Source organism: Nomascus leucogenys, chromosome 9 (assembly GCF_006542625.1).
Source record: "Nomascus leucogenys isolate Asia chromosome 9, Asia_NLE_v1, whole genome shotgun sequence".
Taxonomy (NCBI): Eukaryota; Metazoa; Chordata; class Mammalia; order Primates; family Hylobatidae; genus Nomascus; species Nomascus leucogenys.
In genome coordinates, this window is record NC_044389.1 from 109624892 (window position 1) to 109629720 (window position 4829).

Below are 4829 nucleotides of genomic sequence, written 5' to 3' on the forward strand. Positions count from 1 at the left end.
TCCCTGTGTTCACACGACCATTTTCTTATGGGGCAGAAACACCAAGATGGGCGCATCCTGTGTGGATGGAGAGGGGTGGCTCTCGTCTTGCCGTGTCCCAGGTCGTTTGGCAGCGCTGTGCTTGCCAGGGAGCCACACTTTCCCATCTCTTCCCCAGGTCTCCTGGTGCCGACTTCAGCACCTCCCTTATGTGGACTTTTCTTGGGGGAGACAGACGCTGTCCACGGACCAGGTGACTGGGATTTTGGGTCCTCCCCTGCCCTTACGCAGGGCTGTGACTGCACACAGGTTTGTCTGCTTCTCTACTCTGAGTTGTTCCGGAAAGCTGCAAAACCGAGACAACGGATCAGACTTGGAGCATTGAAGGGGTCTTGATGACCAACCACTGAGCCAAGCCCCTCACCTCAGGTGGACGAGATTGGGTCCCCTAGCCTCAGGTTTTGTTTTTTGAGACAGAGTCTTGCTCTGTCACCCAGGCTGCAGTGCAGTGGCACAATCTCGGCTCACTGCAAGCTCCATCTCCTGGGTTCACGCCATTCTCCTTCCTCAGCCTCCCGAGTAGCTAGGACTACAGGCGCCCGCCACCACGCCTGGCTAATTTTTTTTTTGTATTTTTAGTAGAGATGAGGTTTCACCGTGTTAGCAAGTATGGTCTCGATCTCCTGACCTCGTGATCCTCCCACCTCGGCCTCCCAAAGTGCTGGGTTTACAGGCGTGAGCCACTGCACCCGGCCGCCTCAGGTTTTTATGAGGCTGAAATTAAATGATTGAAAGATGCCTTGGCTGGGTGGGGTGGCTTACGTCTATAATCCTAGCACTTTGGGGAGCCAAGGTGGGCAGATCACTTGGGCCAGGAGTTTGAGACTAGCCTGGCCAAGATGGTGAAACCCTGTCTCTACTAAAACTACAAAAATAAGCCAGGCGTGGTGGCGTATGCTTGTAATCCCAGCTACTCGGCAGGCCGAGGCAGGAGAATCACTTGAACTTGGAGACGGAGGTTGCAGTGAGCCAAGATTGCACCACTGCACTCCAGCCTGGGAGACAGAGTGAGACTCTGTCCCCACAAAAAAGAAAAAAAAAGATGCCTTGAAAAGCCTAAAGTGGCCCCCAGATATGAAAGTTACGTCGACTGTTGTGTGGTTCTGTTGATGTTTGTAGATCTGGCAGCTGTGTGAACTATTCCCGCTTTAAGATCACACCATCTATTTCAGGAGTCCTGCAGTCATAACACTGCTCAGTTTACGTTTTGAAATGCAGTGTGCAGTGGACAGATTTGGAGCAGATGTTTGCAACATACATAACAAGTAATTGGCAAGCAAAATATATAAAGATCTTATGATAGATCATTAAGAAAATGGGCCAGGAGCTGTGGCTTATGCCTGTCATCCCAGCACTTTGGGGGGCTGAAGGCAGGAGGATTGAGCTTAGGAGTTTGAGACAAGCTTGGGCAGCCTAATGAGACCCCATTTCTACAAAAAAGAAAAGATAAACAACCCAATAGAAAAAAACTGGGCAGAGAATAAGAACAGGGCTTTATAAAGGAGGGATCTCGAAATGTCCACTCCCAGGAAAGGATGTGAGAAGTGATCAGGGAAATTCAAATTAATGTTTAATTCAACAAAGTGATTACCATTGAATGTCGCCATAGAGACAGTCATTGAAAGGTCTGAGTTTCACAGTGTTGATGTGTGGGCCATATGGGCAAATGGAAACGCACAGGCTGCTAGTGGGGAATACATTGATGATAGGTCTGTTTTGGAGAGCTATTGGCTGATATTAATGCAATTAAAAGTGTGCATACCCCTTGTCCCCAGTAATTCTACTTTATATAAATAATACCCTAAATAAACTCTCAGGCAATATCACAAGGAGACATGTATGAGGTTGTTTACTGCAGCAATACCTGTAATAGTGAAAACCCCATCAGTTGGGAATAAGATGTAGGATATCATATACATCTTATATATCATACCTACACTCGATAAAAGTTAAGATGGATTAGAATTACACGTTTTAACATGAATAGATCTAAAAAATATAGTGGTCGATCAAACGATTGCCAGAACTTTTCTGTGTATGGTATGAATCAATTCGTATAATTTTTTTAAAAAGCCCATCTAAGAATTCATACGTATGCAGTAAATACATAAAATCATGGAAACCACACACTGGCGTCATGGGGATACCTGTGGCTTGGGGATAGGAACACAGGGAACTTCACCTCTGTCGTATTCCATTTCTTAAAATCTGTCGTATTCCATTTCTTAAAAAGTGATATTGGCCAGGAGGGGTGGCTCATGCCTGTAATCCCAGCACTTTGGGAGGCTGAGGCGGGAGGATTGCTTGAGCCCAGAAGTTCAAGACCAGCCTCAGCAACACAGTGAGACCCTATCTCTAAAAAAAAAAAAAAAAAAAGAAATGATATGAAGCACACGATAGAATGCTACTATTTGCTCATGTTGGGGGGTGGGGCAAATAGAAACATGGGGTTACTCTCCATGTGTTTTGATATTTGATTTTTTCTTAATAAAAATTGAATGCATAGAGGAGCAACAAAGGGCAAAAAAAAAAATTATAAACTGGGTTGTGCTTAAAAACACCTTTCAGTTTCCTGTTGGCCACAACGGCATGGTTTTGGTTATAGGAGCTTGTATTCCGCAGTGGGTGTTGACACCTTTTCTGGAATTACTCTCAGATAAACTAGGTATGCAAAGCCCTGGGTCCTGATGTTTGCCTCACAGAGCCGACCCTCATCTCCTCTGCAGGAAAGTCCTGGGTAAAATGCCTCTCACTGATTGGCCTCGCCGGCGCTGGCATGGCTCGCTCCCTAGATGATGGTGGGTCTTCTAGGTCTGGCTCTGGACAAAATCCCTGGCATCAAACCCTCCCCTTTGGAGAGGTCATAATTGAGGGACTATTTCACAGTAAGAAAATGCAACTGCACCCTCTGTCCCCAGCCTGTGGAGGGGGGGTGCTGCCCACCTTCTGCAGGTGGGAGGCGTCGGGAGGTGAGGGAGACAGCAAGAGACCCCAGTGGGATCCCCAGTGGGATCTCTTGCTCAGCTCTGGGCTCCCCGTGGTCTTCCAGGGAGGGAGTGGAATCTCCTCTACTCCTGGACCATAGCAACGCTCCCTGTGGTATCCCATCTGTGTTACTAGGTGAGTCTGCAGAGAGCTCTGAAGTCATTTGGGATGAAAAGAATGCCTTTGCCTGTCCATTTCATCCCCTGGGCCACTTTGTTAAACTGCTTGTGCTTTCTCTCCAGCGGGCAACACCTGTTTCTTCTAGGCAGTTGAATTCCTTTATTCAGAAAAATGAGCATAAGACTGGCTCTGAGAACCAAGCTGGACAGCTTTTGCTCATCTTTCGAGCAGCTGTGCCGTGGAGAGATGAAGGTGGGGCGCACAGGGCCCTGGCAGGGGCTGTGCCCCCTGTAATGGCTGAGAAAATATTTCCAGACCCTGGAGTCTTTGCCTTTTCTCTTTTCTCCACATTAGCACCACATGGCAGTGACAGCGAGGCCTCAGAGATTTTGGCATGAAGGTCTTGTGATCTCTGACAAGTTGAATGAAAAGATGTCTTAAATTGGTCCAATCTAAATAATGCCTCCTTTTTCTCCAAACCATGAAAAAAGGCAGAAAAGATGGATGATAGGTCTCTCTGCCTATCTCTGTCTCTCTCACGCACGTGTGTACACATTTATTGTTCAAATACAATTTCACTCTAGCATCTGGCCTCCAGGTGTGCGGTTCTTGTGCACACGGACGTCATGGCTGGGGAGAATCTGCCACTGAACGCTGAGCCAGGATGTGCACTTAGCTTCACCATCTGCACGCTGAGTGATCAACAAAGAAAAGTCCCTCCGTTCTCGGTGTGAATCCAGATCCCGAAGCTCGTTCTGCTGTGCTGGGGACAGAGGGCTGAGACCAGAGGAGAAGAGGGATGTCCTCTTCCCCATCCATCCAAGCCCACCCATCTTCTTCTTTCCTTTTTTACCAGTTGTTCTATTTTAAGTTCTCTGCTGGGCACTAAGGATATGAAAACACATAAAGACAAATCTTGGCCCCGAGGATCTCAGAGTCTGTTTCTCAGGGAGCAGGTATAGGAACAGATGTTGCACCTCGTCATGTGGTGAGCTGGGGGATGCTGTGGTCTGTCTGTCTCTCCCCAGGTTCCTGTGTTCAAATCCCCACCCCCACAGTGATGGTATTAGGATGTGGAGCCTCTGGGTGCTGATTAGCTTATGAGGGCAGAGCTCTCTTGAAAGGGACCAGCGCCCTTAGAAAAGAGGTGCCAGGCCTGGCGCACTGTCACACCTGTAATCCCAGCACTTCGGGAGGCCAAGGTGGGCGGATCACTTGATGTCAGGAGTTTGAGACCAGCCTGACCAATATGGTGAAACCCCGTCTGTGCTAAAAATACAAAATTAGCCAAGCATGGTGGCTGGCGCCTGTAATCCCAGCTACTTGGGAGACTGAGGCAGGAAAATTGCTTGAAGCTGGGAGGCAGAGGTTGTGGTAAGCCAAGATCGTACCACTGCACTCCAGCCTGCACGAGAGTGAAACTCCATGTCAAAAAAAAAAAAAAAAAAATAGGTGCAAGACAGCTGCCTTGCCCCTTCAGGCAGAGGAGGACACAGAAAGAAGGCACTGTCTATGAAGAAGAGAGCAGCCATCACCAGGCACTGATCCTGGACTTCCCAGCCTCTAGAACTTTGAGAAATAGATTTCTGTTGTTTGAAAACCACCAGTGTTTAGGTTTTGTTTTCTTTTATTTGAGCCAGGGTCTTGCTCTGTTGCGCAGGCTGGAGTGCAGTGGCATGGTCTCA